Source organism: Bos javanicus, chromosome 12, assembly GCF_032452875.1.
Source record: "Bos javanicus breed banteng chromosome 12, ARS-OSU_banteng_1.0, whole genome shotgun sequence".
Lineage (NCBI taxonomy): Eukaryota > Metazoa > Chordata > Mammalia > Artiodactyla > Bovidae > Bos > Bos javanicus.
In genome coordinates, this window is record NC_083879.1 from 74,817,866 (window position 1) to 74,839,590 (window position 21,725).

At 46.0% G+C, this 21,725-nt stretch overlaps 1 protein-coding gene across 7 annotated transcripts in view; it reads left to right on the forward strand.

Annotated features, from left to right (window-relative positions):
- Positions 1–313: 313 nt before the first annotated feature.
- MBNL2 (muscleblind like splicing regulator 2) overlaps positions 314–21,725 on the forward strand; it is a 161,186-nt gene continuing 139,774 nt past the window's right edge. For 3 of the 7 annotated variants that reach the window (XM_061435238.1, XM_061435240.1, XM_061435241.1), the window contains exon 1: positions 314–561. The gene's annotated coding sequence lies outside the window, so the exon portion shown is untranslated. The remainder of the gene's footprint in view (positions 562–21,725) is intronic. The other 4 variants (XM_061435239.1, XM_061435244.1, XM_061435243.1 and 1 more) reach the window with 3 other exon arrangements.

The window sequence follows — 21,725 nt, forward strand, 5'->3', positions numbered from 1 at the left end:
ACCTGGAGGTCTCCTGAATCTGCCCGAGTTTTGTGTTTTCCAAAGTATTGACGGTGCCACCGCGGGCTCTGGGCTGGCTAGGCTTCAAGGGTGTTCTCGGGGAGCTACCCCCTCTCTCCGCTCTGCCAATGATGTGCCACTTTGTCTGGGGGCTCTGACTGCTTTCTTGCGAGAGGGAAATTCCTCTTTCATCAGTATGGATGCACTGTTTTCACACACCGCAAGTGCTGTGTTGCTGCGTCAGTCACCCTATGAGGGCCCGGTTCAGACGAGCAGCGCTGACGAGCTGGCTGGCGATTGGCTGCCCGCGGCGGGGAGGGATTTGTCGGAAGGAAGGGCTGCAGCTTACAGCAACAGAGTTTAGACTGTCTTTGCTTCATCATCTGAAGGCAAAATTTTCCAGATACGGCAGACGGCTCCCAGAGTACAATAAGCAGGGAATGAGAACTATTTACATGGAAATTTCTTCCTCAGGATGCAGCGAAGAAACCGCGGCCGCTTGATTCTACCAGATGTTCCTGGGGTTACTGTAACGGAGAAGGAGAGACAGAGCTAAACAAGGTAGGGAAATCGTCCCCCCGCCTCTCCTTTTTTTTTCCCCCTGAATGTTTGAAGAGTTTGCTGCAGTATGCTGCATTCCGTGTGTGTTGCTTCAGGAAGCCAGGGAAACCGGGTTCCACTAATTCAAATGAAATACTTGCAGGGGGGGACCCTGGAGTTTTACGTAACGTTTTGATTTGAAAAAAAAAAAAAGAAATGGCCAAGCGTGAATCTCTGCCGCCTGTTTGGGGTGAAGCATAAAACGAGTTTTTATTTCGAAGAATAGGACCATTGATTACTCAACAGAAACCATTTGAATTCTTGGGGGGCCTTCTTCTGGTTCTAGAAAAAAATTTTTTCAGACTGCCATAGTTAGCTCCCGAATAAATAAAGTTTACGTTGATCGTAAGATTTGAAAACAGACTCGTGATTAAGGGGTGGGGGGCGGGGGGGAACTTCCTGGTAAATAATTATCGATGAAATGTTTTTTAAAGAAAAAATACATCGACTTATGGGATATTAGGGACCTACCTAGCTCTCCAATGCCATGGCTTTTAATTGAGTTTCAAAAGCACATTTTAACAAGCCAGCTAGAGGTAGCTTTCTGACAAGTTTTCGATACTGTAGTTCAATGTTTACATTTCTTTTTCTGGCATGTCTGAGCCTTTGTTTCCAGCTTAAAAGTGGAACCATTATATTCAAAAGTAAAGCTGGGTTAATAATGCTTACTGCAATTATCTGATCTTTATGCATTTTTAATGAGAACACACAGCCAGCAGAATAATTTAATGAGGGCAGGCTAGCTTTTTAAAGCTGTGTTTTCACTGTGCCGAACCATATCAACTTTCTTGCCGAGAAGCAGCAGTGAGAAATGATGGAGAAGATTTATTTTTAACACACTTGGCCCAAGAGAAGGAAAGGATATATTTGTTAAAGAATTCTTTCTGCCCTTTTCCGTTTTAAATTTCTGCCAGGCATGAGGAAACTGTGCTTTTTTGTTAGGCCTCGGAAGCATATGTTTACAATAAATGTGTAACATTTTTAGAATAGTTAGCAAGCACTGAAGCGAAGAAAAAAAAAATTGAGTAGCCTAACCACTACCATGGTGAATGTTCTTCAAGAAACACCGCTGGCTTTTGAAAAAGACAAAGGTTAAGTGGAAAGATATTTGTTGATTGAGTAATATGTGCATTGTGAGGATAATAAAGTAAAAATAATAATAAAGAGGTTCTTAGAGCCTCTAAATAAGATGAAGTTTCTTCAGCCAGCTTGTCTGTTTTGTAAGGAGCAGTGGAAGTCCTCATTTAAATAAGGGCAATGCCACGTAGATTCTTCTAGACCCACTGTTTTTACTTTCAAGGAGAAGTGCAGGACACTCGCCCAGAACTTCTGACGTCATCTCCCAACTATTTTCTGCTGTGTGTTCTTTTATTCAAGCTCGTGGAGAGGAATATTTCTTTATGTCCTGGCTAGGAACGTTCGGACTCTTCCTTGGCAGGTCTTGAGTTATGTCTTCGTTTTCCCGTCCTTTCTAAAACCCGAACCGATTCTCCAGCAGAAATAGGGCATCTTCTCCTACCTGCCTCCTCACGTCAGGCAGGTCGTTTGTCTGCAGGGCTCCGGCTGTGGCGGGGAGTGGACTGGCTCTGCTTCAGGCCTCGGTCCCCTCAGCGCAGTCTGTCTCTTGGCACCTGGGCGGACATCACCACCCAGGGGCCCCGTTGCCAGCTTCCCCCGGGGCCACTCTTTAGCACCCAGGCTATGCCACCAAGTTCACGGCTGGCAGTGATGGTGGGAACAGCTCCTCTGGTAGAAAGATCACCGTGCCCTAGTGTCGATGGACCCAGGGAAGGGCAGTCCGGCACATAAGGCTCTTCGCCCCGTGTCACAAGTGGCAGCCTTGGTCACAGTGATCCAGGGATGGTTAGTTTTTAATAGGGAGCCTTTCGGGGAAGGAATTTCCATCAGAACAGCCTGGAGTTCTGGGGAGTTCCCAGCCCTAGTTTGCACCCTCTTTGGACTGCTTGGGTTGTGTAGCCTCTAACAAGCACCCATCTCAGTTTTTTCTCTCCCTTAATAGAATTGATTAATACTTGCTACACTTTCCTTTATGCTTCTAGCATTTTGAGAGACCTTGACCTTGCATCCAAAAAAAAAAAAAAAAGTTGTTTGTCTCTTGACACAGTGAGCCAGTTAAAAGGGGTAAAACCACCCTATGAATGAAACTGTGGAAAATACCTTACAGTGTTAAGATACATAGTCATGGATACAGAACCCTTCACTCTACTTCATGTTCACGTAAATTTTCTAGGGATATTCATCCTCAGACCACGACATACAATTTCCAAGAAAATCAGAGATCACTTGTGTGCGTGTTCTCCTTTGATCTTGTGCAATATTACTAGAAGCTATGCAAACCAGATCCTTTCAGACACAGGCCTTGTAGTACCCAAAGCATTTAGTGCTCTTTTTGCTCTGACTTGGGTATGAAATGTGTGCAAGTGAGAAAATGAGAGGAGGGGAGAAAAATACGCTTGTGAAATCTACTGGTTGTGTAGCGTCCCTGGTTAACAGCCTGCCTTCTGCCTGCGAGTTGTTTTAATTTGCTGTTGCTATGGTAAAAACAAATCAATATCACATGGCTACCAGCCAGTCGCGCTCGGGGCGTGCCATAGAGACTCGAGATCAGGTACTCACGATTCCAAGCAAGAACTGGGAGAAGAGGTTTTAGGTATTGGGTTGAAGAGAATTCCTTATGGGGGACGGATGAGGCTCATGCTTGTGTGTGTTCTCTTCCTTTCTTCCTGCTGATAACAAGAAAAGATGGGTATTGTATGTCAACTAGACTAATACTGGTTTGTTTACATTTTCCAAAATGACAAAACATATCATCGACATAGAAGGAGGTGGCTCCCATGGAAAGTGGTAAAGGATGCTGATTACTGAAGAGGTGGGAAGCCTGCAGGGTATGTTGGTTGTAAAAACAAGAGTTTGGGGTCTTGAGAAGCTCCAGGTACAGCGCAGAAGAGCTGGTGGGTCACAAGCCATTGCGGTTGTCGTATCAGGCAGAGAGAGCTGCCTTCTTTGGGGAGCAGGTGGGCGGGGTTGGGTGGGTGAGGGCTGTTGTGGAAAGGTGGGAGGCACCAATGTCAGCCTGTAGCAAAGTCCCCAGAAAGCTGGATGTCCAACATCAGGCCAGATGAGTGCAGAGCTTGGGGGCAGAGCAGCACAGGGGCCTGGACACTGACCTCTTGTAAAACCTACCTGAGCCCAACCTGAAGGCCCAGCAAAGAAAGAGAAGTGGCTGTGAAGGGACGTAAAGATGTCACGTGCCCTGGCATCCTTTCTGAAATGAACCAGGTGGGCATAGATGTGCACGTGTGGAACAGAAAACTTGGTACTTCATGCTCTGCTTTCTTGCAGAAGAAGGAGGCAGGTAAGACTTAGTGGGGCTTTGTAAATTAGTTGCAGTACTGTTTTTTTTCCTCCAGTATTGTTACTCAGTGTAGTTGTTTCTTTTGTTTGTTTTTTGTTGGATTTTTTTAAATATGCGCAAACGGTTACTTATGGCTGTGATGATATTCATGGTGAGAAGCCCAGGGTGGTGTCATGGCTGGTCTGCGTCAGGCGTGTGCCTCCATAGCTCAGCATTGTTGAGCCAAAGCTGGGCCCGGCTCTGTTGCTGAGAGTGAACACAGGTGTGAAAGAAACCAGAGAATTTCTTCTGCAAGCAGGAGCCACGTTGCTGATGGTTAAGTTTTTGGCTGGCTTGCTCCCTTCAATGTGGCAGAAATGCTTGATAATAAAAACGGACCCACCCATGTTACCTTAGTGCACAGACAAAGAATGCATTGTCTCCGAGATCCTGGGTCGGTGTGTTCCATCAATCAGTCAACAAGTGTTTATTAAACACCTCTTGGCTCCTCTGGCTTTTGCTGTTTGCTTAGAACAAGTCAATTACCTAATACCTGCCTCCGAGTAGGTGCAGAATACAGAACAGAAAGAAGCGATGCAAAATTGTAAGTTTCAAAGACTTTAATAATAACTTTATTGGGTGATGTTAATTTCACATTGTTAACCATCAGATGTTAATTGTAGGTTTTGAGACAGTTTTGGTGTTTGGGGGAGGATTAAGAGAAGGAATTTTGAGTTTTAAATATCTATCTGTAATTTCTTCACTTCTGCTGTATTTCTCAGCATAATATTGTTTAAATAACACATAATAATGTAAGATGAGGAACAGGCATACAGGAATGCTGCCATCCAAATCCAAAATACTAGGCCACTGAGAGCAATCGCCCAAGTCTCAGCAAGCTGAGAGTCAGCCTCCAAACGACTGGGGAACATGGGCTCGTCATCTGAAAGCCTCAACCGTCAATCAACCAGAGGAAATCCTAGCCCCTCTCCCACACTTCTGAGCCTCAGGGTGGCTGAGCTCTCACTGTTCCCATACCAGCCGGGAAACCTGATTCCTGACCCTGGAGAGTTAAAATTCCATACCCCTCACCCTGTTCTTTTTAAAAAAAGCACAGGTACTTAAAAAAGAAATCAATTTCCTTTTTAAACACAAAATTTTGGTTTGGTTTTGTTTTTCACCCTAACATCAAAATTAATGTAAATTCTCTGGGCACTGACAAGCTGTGAGGGAAGGAACCCAGTTTGGGAAGAGCTAGAAGAAGAGAGTGTAAGTGAGCCTCAAGAATTCTTTTTAGCAATGGGTCCTGGCAGGCACATAGGCAGGTTCTAAGGTCTAGCAACATCGAGGCAAGCTGGATGCCACCGAAAAACTTTAGGGCAGTCAAAGTGAAAGTGGAAGTTGCTCAGTGATGTCCGACTCTCTGCGACCCCATGGAATTCTCCATACCAGAATACTGAAGTGGGTAGCTTTTCTCTTCTCCAGGGAATCTTCCCAGCCCAGGGATCAGACCCAGGTCTCCCGCATTGCAGCGGATTCTTTACCAGCTGAGCCATAAGGAAGGTCCAAGAACACTGGAGTGGGTAGCCTATCCCTTCTCCAGCGGATCTTCTCAACCCCAGGAATCGAACCAGGGTCTCCTGCATTGCAGGTGGATTTTTACCAACTCAGCCACCTCAGAGGACAGCAGGAAGAATCAGGAGAGACCAAAGAGGGTGCAGGTCCCCGGGCCTGAGCAGCGTGCAGCCCATCCTCACTGGGAAACAAGACATTTACAAATAAGATAAAAATAGTTATCAGTCGCTCAGTCGTGTCCGACTCTGCAACCCCATGGACTGTAGCCCACCAGGCTCCTCTGTCCATGGGATTTCCCAGGCAAGAGGATTGAAATGGGTTGCCATTTCCTTCTGAGGGGAATCTTCCCGACCCAGGGATCAAACCTGCATCTTCTGCCTCTCCTGCATTGGATTCTTTAGCACTGAGCCACGTAGATCAGCACAGATACCTTCAGAAGAATGGTTAGCCTATGTACACTTCTGTACCTTCTACAAAGGTCTTTCACAGACTTTATCTCAATTGACAGTTCATATCTAGGTTTAGAAACTGGGAGCCTAAAATTAGAGCACTCCTGTGGGGACATGCTAGGTAAAGCTTCTGGCGGAGATGAGTTATAAACCAGATTTTTAAAACTTTTATTCACTGATTTTTTTTTTCAGTGATTAATTGATTTGAATTTTGAAGAACAGGAAAAACTTACAAGTGCCCCTGGAACATGTGTGCACGTCTCTTTCTCCTGTCCTCAGATGCTTTCACAGACAAGGGCGTTTATAACTAGTACAGTAGGCAGCCACGTGTGGCCACGGAACAGGAGGGGCGGATGGTTGGCTTCGTTTTCCCAGCTCTGACTGCTCAGAAGGCATTAGGGAACAAAACCCTACCCTGGCTGCACGCCCCAACCCAGCCACACAGCAGCAGCGCGAGCCTGGCTATGACTGGCAGGAAGGTGTTCTAGAACATAAAATTCACAAAATCGTTGTAAATGGCTTACACGTCAGGGAAGAACCAAAGTCAGCAATGAAACCAAAATTCAGAGTATTCCATTTTCTTATGAGAGCATCTCATTGAGTTCTCTTAAGCCTGTTAAAGGGGTGGGGGCAGAAATTAATATTTTAGTGGCAAGTGTTATAAGCTGTTTTACACACATATCTTGGGTATTTTGAACCTTAAAGGAAGCCCACGGATTAATGTTATCCCCACAAAGTTAGGGCTTCCCACGTGGCACCCAGTAAGAACCCATCTGCCAATGCAGGAGATGTAAGAGATGTGTATTTGATCCCTGGGCCGGGAAGATTCCCTGGAGCAGGAAATGGCAACCCACCCAGTATTCTTGCCTGGAGAATCCCCATGGACAGAGGAGCCTGGCAGGCTACAGTCCATGGTGTCACAGAGTCAGACACAGCTGAAGTGATTTGGCACGCACGCACGAACTGCGAAGTTAACGCTGACCAGTAGAAGTTCCGAAAGGTTCTGTAACACACCAGTGATCCCACAGCTAGTATTTGGTGGAGCCAAGATTTAAACTCAGACCCGATCATACCTCCGAGTCCTATAGAGAGACAGCACTATGTTTTCCATCTGAGCAGTTAAGATTGAGAAGATAAAAATAATTTGCAGAAAGAAATGAAAGCTCAAGGTGAAAGAAGGTTTATTATTTTAGAAATCTCAGATATACTTTACATAGTTTACGATACCTAAATACTGGGTATGGTAACACTAGCAGTATCTTACATCATATATCATTTCTGTTTTTATGCTTGTCATATCTTTTAATGGCCTTTTGTCCCCTTTTGTCCCCATCTTATAAATTAAAAACCGAATTTGAGTTTTCAGTTAATTGAGGTTAAGCCATGTGTTAAAAAATCTCACTAACCAAAAAATGGAAAAGTTGATCCTCAAAACTATGGGGATCTGTGCAAATGATATTTAATGAGATAAAATAGTCTTTAAATGAAATTACACTGCAGTCTGACTTGGATTTTTCTTGCAGTGGATGTAATGATGTGGACTAGAGCCCAACCCAAGCAATTTTGGGGAAGATAGTGTGTTTTTAATTAAGATATGGAATTGTTTGCAAAAATCTATAAATTTCTGGCATCTCAGATGCAAGCTCCAATTAATCAACTAAAAAGTATTGGTGAAGTATATATTATATCAATGATTTACTGCTGCTGCTGCTGCTGCGTCGCTTCAGTCATGTCCGACTCTGTGCGACCCCATAGATGGCAGCCCACCAGGCTCCCCCATCCCTGGGATTCTCCAGGCAAGAACACTGGAGTGGGTTGCCATTTCCTTCTCCAATGCATGAAAGTGAAAAGTGAAAGTGAAGTCGCTCAGTCATGTCCGACTATTATCGACCCCATGGACTGCAGCCTACCAGGCTCCTCTGTCCATGGGATTTTCCAGGCAAGAGTACTGGAGTAGGGTGCCATTGCCTTCTCCCAATGATTTACTACTTATAATTTTAAATTTTCTGGGAGTTCAGGAATGTAGAACTGCTTTTGGGCTGGAGAAGTAGATGAGACTTCAAGGAGAAGAGATACGTCCTCTGGCTCTGAATAGATGTACTTTGTCTAGATCAGTATTTCCAAAATGGGATGTCTACTCCCCAAGCCTAGGGTCAGATCATTCACTAGGTGAGAAAAGGAAGCAGTTGAACTTAGCATCTTATATATTATTTAGCTCATCCTTTTAAAATGTTAATTTCCATGTATGTTTCATAATGTATGTAACATTAATATTATTATGCAAGTATAACATTTTTAAATAAGTAGATAACCTTATAATGGTTGTTCCTGCACAGAAGTATTTTTCTGATGGGTGGCATGCTTGGGTGCTAAGTCGTTTCAGTCATGTCCGACTCTGTGACCCCCATGGACTGTAGCCCACCAGGCTCCTCTGTCCATGGAATTCTCCAGGCAAGAATACTGGAATGGGTTTCCATGCCTTCCTCCAGGGGATCTTCCCAACCCAAAGATTGAACCCACGTCTCATGTCTCCTGCATTGGCACGTGGGTTCTTTACTTCTAGTGCCACCAGCGGGATGTGATCCAAAAAGTCTGGAGTGGGCAGTAGTCAGAATTAGAGGAAGGAAGATTATCTCAAGGAGGAACAGCTTGGTGTGAGGGCCAGTATAGAACTGAACTTTGAAGAACAGGTATTAAATATCGGGGAGTAGGGGAAATAGGTTTATTTTTTGACTAATTTTTATTGGAGTGTAGTTGCTTTACAGTGTTGTGTTTCTGCTGTGCAGCAAAGTGGATCAGCTATATCTATACATATATGCAAGGAGATCCAACCAGTCCATTCTAAAGGGGATCAGTCCTGTGTGTTCTTTGGAAGGACTGATGCTAAAGCTGAAACTCCAGTACTTTGGCCACCTCATGTGAAGAGTTGACTCATTGGAAAAGACTCTGATGCTGGGAGGGATTGGGGGCAGGAGGAGAAGGGGACGACAGAGGATGAGATGGCCGGATGGCATCACCAACTTGATGGACGTGAGTTTGAGTGAACTCCGGGACTTGGTGATGGACAGGGAGGCCTGGCATGCTGCGATTCATGGGGTCACAAAGAGTCGGACACGACTGAGCGACTGAACTGAACTGAACAACTGAAACATATGTGCACTCTTTTTTAGATTTCCTTCCCATTTAGATCAACACAGAGCATTGAATAGAGTTCCCTGTGCTATACAGTAGGTTCTCATTAGTTGTCTACTTTTTTTTTAATATAAATTTATTTATTTTAATTGGAGGCTAATTACTAGTTGTCTACTTTATACGTAGTATCAATAGTATATATATATATGTCAATCCCAATCTCACAATTCCTCCCACCCAGAAATTAGTTTAGATGGAGTCAGGGAAAATCAGAATATGGAAGAACTAAAGAGCCCTGTGGTGACTCAGACGGTAAAGAATTTACCTGCAATGCAGGAGACCTGGAAAGGGAATGGCAACCCACTCTAGTATTCTTGCCTGGAGAATTCCATGGACACAGGAACCTGGTGGGCTACAGTCCATGGGGTCCCAAAGAGTTGGACACAGATGAGTGACTAACATTTTTACTTTCTTCTGGCAGGGCCCAGAAGAGAATAAGAGGTAGCAAAGAACCACGAAAACAAGTACCCACAAAGGAGCAAGACTGTCTATGAAAAATGAGTCACCAAGACTGTTAAGCATAGCCTCCATGGCTCCCGTCACATTATCCTGCCATAGTTACCCTCTCTGACTTGAGTGCTCAGGCCATGTTCCTCCTGGAGGCAAATGTCAGTTCACTGCTGTGGTGAGAGCGATAGAACACCAGATGGATAAAGAGAATCTCCTGTTACACACACACACACACACACATGTACATATATCATATCTCATGTATCTTACATCTCATGTATATCATATTGCATATATATCATTTATATCTTATATATATCATCCTCTGCCACCCTCTTCTCACCCTTGCCTTCAATCTTTCCCAGCATCAGGGTCTTTTCCAATGACTCAGCTCTTCACATTGGGCTGAGATAGTTAGATAGCATCAGCAACTCAATGGACATGAATTTGCGCAAACTCAGGGAGAGAGTGAAGGACAGGGAAGCCTGGCATGCTGCAGTCCATGGGGTTGCAAAGAGGCATATACTCTTTAGCTCAGTTAGCAACTGAGCAACAAAAACAACATACACACGCACAAATACTTGAGTATTTAAAGCGTGGGTCTTCACTAATAATCAAAAGAAAGCATTTAAAACCGACAGTTATCAACATGTATGCATCTATATCTCAAAATATACATTTTGAGGGTCTAATTGGTTAGGACAGTAATTCCAGAGTGATTGGAGATACCACTGGACACTAGGCTCCCTGTTGTCGAAGACCCAGGGTCCATTCATTCCTGGCTCCAAGGTCTCAGTTGAATCAGCCATAAGGACTATGTTAAAGAAAATGAGACGGTACCCACGTGCCTACGGTGAGGAAGCCAGAGCAACACTCCTCTAGACCTTCATGTACACAGCATTTCCTTGGGGATCTAAGTGAAACGGCAGTGTCTGATCCAGTCAATCCGGGGCGGGGATCGAGATTCTGCATGCCTAACAAACTCCCAGGTGAGGAAGATGACCCTCATTACTCGTCCCAAAGGCTCTAGAGCACTTTGCTGGCATAAACGTCGACGGTGGCAGATTTCTGGGTCTGAGATGGTTTTCATGGAGCCTCTGCAGGGCTGAGGGCCAAGACCTGCCTTCTCCACACAGGAGGCCTTTCCAGACTGCCCGGGCTCAGACTGGAGCCAAGGTTGAGTCTTTCCCACGAGGCTGGCCATGATGCTGCTGTGGTCCAGGCTGTGAAGGTGGCCTTTCGGGATTTCTAGCATCTCTGTGGTCACAGCAGCCGATGTCTGTGGATGGCCCCCGTGCCCGCGATGGCTGTCTCTTCTTTGTGGACACAGACTCTCACCAGTTCCCTAGGAGATTTACTCACCGCCTCCAGGGAAGGCTGGTGTGTCTGTTTACATGTCTGCTCCAGAGATTTTTTTTTCCTACCAAATATCCGTGTTCAAAATCAGCCATAGACTTTTTCCTCTTGATGGTGGTCAGAGCTGGAGCCTGTAGGTCCGACAGCCTTAGTAGATCAGTCTGGGGACCCCTGAGCAACTCAGCATTTCCCTTAAGATAATGCTGGTTCTTCCTCCAAAGAACAGAAAGAGTATAGAGGAAGTGTTATGTGCAGTTAACATCACATTTAAAAAATGCTAGTTCTGAAGTTGTGTGCGATGAGTAAAGACATTAAGTGAGATGGCAGCTGTCTTAGGTGGTGGCTTCAGTGAACATCCAGGCCTGACCGTGGACAGTCTGAGGTCTTGTTTCATGTCCGCCTTTCTTTCCTGCCCTTGAGGGCTTCATTTTTCTGTTTGTTCAGCCTGGGGCCTCCTCTTTCCTGGGCCAGGAGTCCCGCTAACCTGATTTAGAGGAAGTCTGCCCTGCCCAACTGCCCATTTAGTCCACACACAGATGGCCAGTACTTTTATGCATTTTTAATTTACCCAATAACCTTTTAGGGCCAAAAGGCACCACGTCTTTATTGAGTTTATTGAGTGCCTACTATATGCCAAGCCCTCTGCTGAGAGCTTTATGTGTATCAAGTCAGTTAAACCTTTTTATGAAGAGAATGAAGTCCCAGGAGGCTGAGTTCTTTGCCAAGGTCACACAGGAACAAGCGACAGAGCAAGGCCGACAGTCCAGTTGGCGCTTCTCCAAACACCCAGACCTTTTCCGATGGCGCTTCCTCGCGGGGGTAGCAACAAAAAAGGGATTTGCTTTAGAAAAATGTCTCTCACGTTTGCATGAACCGTTAGCAGAATTCACTGAACGGTTAAGTTAACACGCAAACAAGCAAGTCCTGGCAGGCTGCTCGGGCATGAGTTCAGCGTTAGCCGCGAATTCCTCCTCACGGAGGACCTGGGAAACCACCCAGGACGCTGGAGCATCGTCTCCGTGACGCGCTGTGAAGAGTAGCCCTCTTCCTCACCCCGAGTTTCCGCCGTGTCTGTGTGCGCATGTGCGGTGGAAGAAGCGTAAGGAAAGGCCTCGGCCGAGGTGCCCTGTAGACGCTGTCTCGATCACATGCAGTGGCGAGGTCTGTACAGAAGTGAGATGCTTTGTGTTGTTGCGGCTTTACCATCTGCACTTGTTGTTCAGTCGCCAAGTCGTGTCCGGCTCTTTGCGACCCCATGGACGTTCCTCACCATCCCCCGGAGTTCACCCAAGTTCATGTCCCTTGAATCAGTGATGCTGTGAGGACCTGGAAGACCCTTTGCCTTTCCATCAATGTCCCCGTTCCCAGGCAGGGCTGTTCCACTCACACGGGTCACCCGTTCTCCAGCAAGGACGCGTGGTCCTCCTCTCTGGCTGCGTCTCCTGACCATCCTCACGTGGCAGGCTCTCCTCTCTTGCTCTGTGGGCTCCTGAGCCAACCCGTGGCCTCTTCTCCCTGCCAAGGTTGTACCTGGCATCCCCACTAAATGGCACACGGAGGCCCCAAGTCTCTGGGGTTCTGGTCACACCTGGCTCTCACCTGGGGAAAAGGATGGTTTATTTACCGCCTCAGGAAGCCCATCATTTGAACCCTGCAGTATCAGCTTCCTGGCAGCCACCACAAAGACCATCCCCTCAGGAAACAAAACAAACCCTATCTCCAGAGTTTCCTTGTTTCTTTTCTTCAAAGTCCCCTGTTGCAACTAAGCTGCAATTAAGAGGCAGGATCAAAGGGACTGGCGGCCTCTGGGGCTGTGGGACCCACACAGAGCTTTGCCCTTTTTTAACTCTTTGCTTTCTGTGACCTGCTGCTTCCGTCTTTGTTCCTCTGGGTGCTCAGGTATCGGAAGGGGGAGCCAAAGGGAGACAGGTGAGAGTCGGTGGAGCATCTTTGCAGACCGCCCCTGATTCTAAGAGCCTCCCAACTGACAGAACCACAAACGTCAGATGAAAAGCAGTGGGGGTGCCCCGTGGGAAGGAGTTGGTGGGATTTCTGTCTACCCTCCACCACGGTGCTGCCCGACTGCTGCTCGTCCGTCTCGACAATCACGACCCCATGATGCATGCAGACCACATTTCATTATAAAATACCTTCCCTGTGCTGAAATGCGATGTGACTCCCCAAGCCCTCCACTGCTCAGGCCGTGTTCAGGCCTTTGGGATACCCCCAGAGAGTCAAATACCCCGTCAGCAGGCGAGCCCCTTCATGTACTTAAAGACAACAAGCAAGCTTCCTCCGATAGGAGCAGTTAGCACTGCCGATTATTTTCAGGAAATGATACTTCTATTTATGCAACCTAAGACTCGCAGTGTTCCTGGCAGCTTTGTCGCATTGGTGACCCTTATCGCTGTTATACTTGAACCTTGAACCAGCTGTAGGAGAGGAAGGGGTGGGGTTTTCCATGTTCCCTCAGGCTCTGTTCAGGCCTGAGTGTAGTGGAGAAAAACTGATGGGTAGGGGCTATATGGGGGAGGGACAGACAGCTTCCCCAGTGGCTTGGAATGATTGAAAATTGACTTCTGTTCCAACGGGAGGCTTTAGGCACCTCCTGAAATAGCAGGCAAGTTCCTGGGCATTGACCTGCAAAACTACCCATAGAATGATTGATAAATAGATATAGATAAGAGATAGATGATATATTTAGATTAATATATAGATAATACACTCATATGATCTATATAATACATCACATCTATTAATCTAGATGGGGCTTCCCTGATGGCTCAGATGGTAAAGAATCTGCCTGCAGTGCTGGAGACCGAGGTTCAATCACTGGGTCGGGAAGATCCCCTGGAGAAGGAAATGACAACCCACTCCAGTTTTCTTGCCTGGAGAATCCCATGAACAAAGGAGTCTGGCGGGCCACAGTCCATGGGGTCGCAAAGACTAGGACATGACTGAGCGACTAAGCGCGCACACACACACACACACACATACACATTGATCTGGATATAGATTAATAAAGATACAGATACAGATAGATATAGATTTAGGGATATATATATATAGATGGATGGTTATAGATATAGATTAATATTTATATACACAGAAGAGATAGGTAGATAAAAATATAGATACATGTATATACAAATAGCTATAGATTAGGGTATATAGATAGATAGATAGGTCTAGATTGATTGCTAGATGATAGAATGACGGATATACAGTTTGACAACCACACTGAGGCACTTTTCAGAGGTAAAGTACCTGCTTTGGGATTGTGTTTTGCTGTGTTCGTCTTTGGCACAACAGAAAGGTGATCATTTTAGCAGTAGCTCCGAGCCCTCCCAAGTTCCTCTGCAGCTCTCAGCACAGTCCTTAGCGGCTTAGACACACACTCAGCCTTCAGTAGATGCCAAGGTCACCGAAGGAACTAATTAATCCCAGCTCCCGTCGACAGCAGGCTGTACTAACCCGCCCTCCTTCCTAGAACAGGAGAAACCGGGAAAGATTTTCTCCCTCCGTTCTGCCCAGGCCTACTCAGGGCCGCCCTAAGCAAATAAAGAGAAGGGGGGAGATTGGTAAACCATTTTCCCGATGAACTGACCAGGCTTCATCTAGAGAAAGCCCAGAGAGGGCCTGTTCTAAGACTTTAAAACTTGAGGGGAGATAAGCCTGCCAGTTTTTCTTAGGAAAATTCCCAGGTTGATATTTAACCTGAAGGTCCCTGGGTTCCTGCTCCATCGCAACGTTGCTTTTTTTTTTTTTAACTACTAGTTTCATTAATGTCCTTTAAACTCAGCCAACCGTCTTTGCCACACTGAAAATTTGCCTTTTTAATTGAAACTGCAAATTTTCCAGCTGGCCACGAGGGAGCATGAAATTTGTTCCCCCTCAGGGTGAAGCTGATGTTGTATAACCCAGACCACACTAAATAATTGATCAGAGAAATTCATTTTGAGGGGAGGGGTGATTTTTGGCAACACCGACGGGCCAACCACGCAAGATGTGAGACTGGGGAAGGTTGCGATTCAAATATCGTGGATCCTCAAGTTAATATCCATCCCCTTAGCCAGATACATGTTGGGTCTTGAGTTAATTGTTTTGCGGCTGCGGATCTTTGTTTGAAGTTCTGATCCTTTCCTTTAGCACAGAAAGTCACCGAGAAGCTCTGACATGGCCCACGTACTTTATCAGGTCAGCAGTTCTCGGTCAGTGGGTCCTCCCAGGCCTCCCGAATCTTCCAGCACAGGACGGGCATTAGCCTGGAATTAGTTTCCCCTTACACAGTTTGGCAGAACCAGCAAATCCTTGAGTTAGGTTTGTGACACTCTCCATCTTGTTCTCTGCTTCAAAACTGGGGGAAAAAAAAATGAAAACCATATGTTCAATACAGTATCAGGCTTCCTGTGAATATTGTGCGAGGAAATAATGATCGGAGACCTAGCCCTGAATCCAAAGGCTTGGGAAGGGGGAGCCGACCTGCCCCAGCAGGTAGGGACGGGCGATGCTGTGTGCTTCCTTTCTCAAAATGGCACGTCGCTGGAAGGCGTCCAGCCTCTAATGGGGAAAGCAGAGAGGCTGCATCTACCGACTTATTCCCTCCTTCACATCTTCCTTCTTCCCCTCACATTTTCAGGATTGAAAATTAGAAACACTTTTCTCCTACACACAAAATTACTCCCTCACACACACTTTTTTTTTTTTTCTGCTTTGAAATGGCAATTGCTGCCAGAAAAGGTCTCTCTCTTTTTTTAAAAGTATTTATTTATTTGGCTGCACCAGGTCTTAGTTGCAACACGTGGGTTCTTTAATCTTCATTGCAGCATGTGAGACCTTTTTAGTTGGGGCATGTGGGATCTAATTCCCTGACCAGGGAACGGACCTGGTCCCCCTGCATTGGGAGAGCGGAGTCTTAGCCACTGAATCGCCAGGGAAGTCCCCATTAAAAGGTTTCTCAAAAAACACACGCTGTCCTGGCCAGAACAGTCGAAGGGTTGACTTCGGCTGTAGCCAGCTAGTTAGACGTGACTAGCGAGGGAGAGGGCTCACCCTTTGTGGAAAGCAAGGTATGATGGGAAGGGAAGCCAGAGGAGTATCCAGGGTCCTGCTAGGAGTTATTGCTCAGTCTGGGTGTGCATTAGCCAGTGTGCTCAGCTGATGGAAATCCAGCAAGCTGGACACTTAGGATAAGGGGTGCAGTCTTTTGGTCTTTCCTGCCTTTAGGAAGAAAGTTTTAAATGTAGCTGGTTGCCTGGCACTGTTCTAAAGGGAGAACTAGTCAGAAGTTCCCCCTATTTCCTTCTTTTATTTCCAGTCATATCTCCCCACCTTGGGCTTCCCTGGTGGCTCAGATGGTAAAGAATCTGCCTGCAATGCAGGAGATCCGGTTCGATCTGTGGGTCGGGAAGATCCCCTGGAGAAGGGAATGGCAACCCACTGCAGTATTCTTGCTTGGAGAATCCCATGGACAGAGGAACCTGGCAGGCTACAGTCCATAGGTCACAAAGAGTCAGACATGACTGAGCAACTAACACACACTCCCCACCTTACCTGTTTCTCTTCTAAATTTCTGAACTTCCGAGATGGGGCTCCATCTCCACTAATAACAAGAACCATGAAGCCATATAATGTCTTACTCCTTAGGCAGTGGAAGTTAATCCTTCACATGCAAACTTGAAATCCTTGGTGAATAATAACGATGATAATCATGATGGAAATCGTAATCAAAAGACCACTTTGTCATGGCGCACATAACAGCTACTTTTCTCTCCCTGTTTTTACTTTTTTTACAAACACATGAAAGTTTTGCTTCAAGGACTTTTTAAAAAATCTTATTTGTTAGTCAAGACTAGTGGAAGAAAGGGACACCCTGGAGACCACAGATGACAGTGCCCTTTGCTCTTTCGAGGGAGTGCAGATCTCAAAAGATAAATAAGGGTGGCTGAGGGTAGCCAGGATCCAGAGCTTGCGGATTGTTAACATGAGTCAGAATCCTGGGTTCCCTTACTTAGTTAAGATGAACAGGAGTTACCAGGTCACTTGGACCTTTGGTCTCCTGGTTGGCATAAATCAAGATCACCAGGCCACATCTTGGGGCTTTTGTGACGACCTGGCAAAACAAGGTAACCAAAAGTACCCTACACACCGTGAAAGCCCCAGTGTCAGGAGGAGAGAGCGGATCACTGTTAATTTAGTCTTCATCTGTTGGGCCAGGGCAAACGTGTTTTACTGAGTGAAGTTTTCTTGGCGACAGAAAAATTTGCAGAGAAAAAGATTCTGTGTGCAAGGTCAAGATCTTCAGTGTTCCTCATTTCCTTTTCTCTCGTGGAATTTATGCTCTAGAATAACAGATAAGATACAGAAATAAATCGTCACTATCAAGGTAATCTGTGCCACATAGGAGGTATAAGGTGCTTTTCCAGGAGATTAGCTGTTGTCCAAGTGAGTCAGGGAAGGCTTCCTGGAGGAGACAGCCTCTAATGGGCGTATGAAGGAAGGGCCAGACCGTGGTGCATGCATTCGGGGAGCACCCAGGCTGGTGTCCACGGAGCAGGGGGCAGAGTCCAGGAAGTACTCATGGGGGCACAGCTAAAATGTTTGAAGGACCCTGAATGCCACGCTGTGGATTCTGAACTTTATTCAGAGTGTGGCAGAGAGCCATTAACTGTTTGTGAGCAGGTGAGTGATGGGGTGAGGCCCTGCTTGAGGGGGATAATTCTGTGAGCACAGCTTAGAGCTAGCACTGTGGGCACCCAAGAGTTGTGGAGGCACGAGCTGGAATGGTGGCAGTGAGACTTGGTGGGAGGCAATGCCCTGATACAGGGGCAGCGTCCTAAGATGGTGGGCAGGACTTGCGGAAGCAGAGGGAGAAACAGGGAGTCCATGAACTGAGGTCACAGGAACCTTCATGCTGTCAATGAGAACCTCACAGAAGGAGTGGGGAGGGAAGGAGATTGTTCTGGGTCATTGGAAGATTGAAGTGAAACTGCAGTGTCCTCGTGGAAGCGTAGGTCGTGGAGTACAGAGCTCAGTGTGCATTTGGGGCTCATCCGCAGAGGAGTTGTACCTGAGCTCATAAAAGGAGTTGAGATCCCTAAGGAAGCAAGTGTGATCTAGAACGTGGCTGACAGTACAGGCTTGGGGAATGCTTACAGTTGAGGGGATTTCCTAGACACACTCCCGCAGGCAAAGAAATCCAACGTGAAGAGCATTTCAGAGGACAGGTGCTCCTTGGGACAGGTATGTTGGCTTCTGGACATCTCCAGTTGCCTTTAGGTCTGTGAGAAGAGATTGGGATGTTCACTCTGCCCTAGAAATAACGCTGATCAGTGATAGCAGTGATAGCAAGGCTTCCCTGGTGGCTCAGATGGTAAAGAATCTGCCTGTTGTGCGGGAGACCCTGGTTTGATCCCGGGGTCGGGAAGATCCCCTGGAAAGGGGAATGGCTACCCACTCCAGTATTGTTGCCTGGAGAATCCCATGGACAGAGGAGTCTGGAGGGCTACAGTCCACGGGGTCGCAAAGTCAGACATGACTGAGCGACTAACTCAACACAATGATAACAGTATGAATGTGTATCACTGTTTCCTGAGATGATAATGGAAGATAATGCCAGATCCTAAACAAAGTTCAGGAAAGCTGAAAACTGAGGCAAATGCCACAAGAGGCATTTTTGGAGCGTGGTGACCGGGCAGCTGATCAGCAAAGAACCAGAAGAGCAGAAAGTTAAAACATCCAGGGAAGGGGTGTGGAGAATTTAGAGCAACCAAAGGAGAGATGAAGTACGCAGAGGGGAGACAGGGTTAAGATAAGAGGGTGTCTGTTTGCCGGAAGGTGGGCTGGGAGGGCAGATGGTACCTGCTGTGCCTTGAAGCCTGAGGAGGCTGCAGTGTATAGACAGGCTGAGACCACCAGGGAGTAATCGTGTTTGAAAATGTGTAGAAACAGGTCTGATCCTGCTATAACAGGAAAGGGGGAAATCATCAGATATGTTTGAAGGAAGGTAGGTATAAGCTGAGGTTTAAATGCTTCTCCAGGGAGACTCTGAGAGACCTTTGCCTTGAAATGAATCTTACTCTATTCAAGGCAGCCATCATGGGGTGATGCCAACACACTGCATCGATCCCCAATTATTAATTAAAGATGAGCCTTGCATCATTGAAGGCTTAACTAAAATACAGTGGCCGCCACTGCTTTCTAAAGTGCCCTGCCGATGTTATTTGTTGTTCCTTTGTTATTTACTTGTTCTTCTTAGCTGTTCCCTTTATCTCACTGGGTTCAGCAAATAGATAATTCATGGGCCTAGAACTTTTTTTCAAGATCACAGTCTGTCAGTAGAGATGTTCACATGTGGAGTATTTTTAAAGCCTCCTTATTTGAGCAACCTCCATGGAGTTAAAACCCCTGTCTGGTAAGAAGTAGGTGTTCAATAAATGTTTGTGGGACACGATTCAGTGAAATATTTTATAACTGAGACAGGCCTTTCTAGAGATGATTATTAACCACGAGTTGTACTTACAGAAACGCATAGCCCATCATCCACCCAAGTATACTCAGAAGTTTCTATCACAGACACAGAGAGAATTCATCTCTCCCCCCACCAACCAGAGATTGTGCACATTTGTATGAAATTGTCTTTTAGTACTGAAGAGGGGCCAGCTAAACCTTGACCCCTTCAGACAGAGCTCTTTTTTTTTTTTTCATTTAAACATCAGAGAAGAGGTGTCGCTGATGAAGGCAACAGAGAGAGACCAAGGGTGAGATGCATCAACGAGGGAGTTATCTGGAGTGCCCTAACTTTTAAAATAAGTCTCAGTTGCTTAATTGCTGTAGGACAGAGCCTTCTGATTACATTCAGCTGCACAGAATGTACAGCACATCTCACAAAATGGATTGGCCTATTTATTCGCCCTTGAGGGCCACTTGAAAACTAAGTCAAAGATAAACATGCCCACAGTCCAGGCCAGAATGAGCTCTTGTAGCCATTGGAACAAGGTCATATTTCTGTAACCACATGGACTGCCCCACCCAATTTTGTCCATGAAGAAAGAGGTTGTTCTTTCCAAGCGCATCTCAAAATCCCTCACCGGTTACTCCAAATGCTGGTTTCACTGGCTGCACAGACTCTTGGGAAGCTTGTTAAAAGAACAGATGACAGATTCCTAGGCCTCAGCCTCTCAGATTCCAACTTGGGACATCTGAGTTGGGACCCAGGAATCAGCATTTATTGCAAGACCACAGAGTGATTTGTACACAAATGAGAAAGAGACCTCCTGGCCCAGAGGTTAAGAGAGAATTCGAGCCCTGTGTTCATATTCTGGCTAGACCACAGACTAAATGGACAACTTCAGGCAAATTAAAAAATGTGTTTGAATATGTTTTCTCACCTTTGAAATGAGGGTAGTCATTTCCACTTCTCGAGGTGATGGGTAGCGTTATAGATTACACACATAGAGAACTGGGTTTGTTCTCTACTGTACAGAATAAACACTCAATTGCAGAATATTCACCCAGTATATTTCTCTGGGTGAACGTGAAGCTGGTGGGGACTAATCCCTACTGAATGCTACAGACCCTCTACACAATTCTGGAAAGAGGAGGGCTTCCCCATGACTCTTTCTGCAGTTTCTCCATGTCTTGGTATCACTCACCAAGAGTTCACTGTTTTCTCAGCAAAAATGTAAGAAGGCTTTATATTCTACAGAATAATACTATACCAGACTTTTGGGGAAGACTTATATTTGATAGGGATGGTAAGACACTGGAGCATGTTACTGTGGACTAAAGGAATGTTTTTGCTTTGAAAACAGGAGGACTGGGCCACTTTCGAGAACTTTCATACCGTGTGTGTATGAAAGTGGAGCTCTTAGCCCAGCTCCCTGATCACCTGTGCCTTGAGATGTTTCAACAAAGATAAAGGTGATTCTGTCCCCACTCAGGCTGCTGTTAGGTCATTCAGACAGCAGGTAACTGGCTCACATGGGGACCAAACTCCTGAACTTACACTTTTGGAATGAATGAATGAATGAGCAAATGAATTTCCTCTGAGACCCTGATATACTCCCAACAGCTGCCAGTCCATTCTGGTCCTCTGGTCCCCAAGGAAAGGATGGTCCTTTGTTGCTTAGAGAATAAATAAGCAAAGATTTCTCCAAGGTGTTTCCTGCAACCACACGCTCCTTCCTTCCTGGAGGTAGTGACCCAGTTGCCTGTGTTGGAAGGCTCAATGTCACATGTCCGTTTTTTTCCCACTGAGAAGCCATCAACAGCAGAAGTATTTTCACAAGTTAGGTGCTTACTGGTGCTCCAGGTCATGAGATCTGGGTCACACACAGACAGGAGGAAAGAAGTGTGGAGCTGAGTCCATTTGATCTGTACACAGGGAGCAATAATAGAAAAGTGAAAAATTTAAAAAGTGGGGGTGGAATGCAGAAAGAAATTTATGATACTCTGGGATAGAAGGTCTCCGTTTCAGCTCAGGATATCTACAAATCTTCCAATTCATTGTGAATCATTTTCAAGAGGCTCATTCTCTCTACTTAGAACATACTGATTAAAAGCCAACTGTGTGCCTGTCCGCAGATGCTTCAGAAAGCAAGAAAAACAAAGATGATTGATAGCCGGCAGTCGCACTGAGGTGTTAAGACACGCACATGCATACACATCTTGAACACACACGCGTGCACACAATGGAGAATCTGACTGTAACTCTGTTTGGATTAAGGGGCCCAGGCACTTACTGCTTA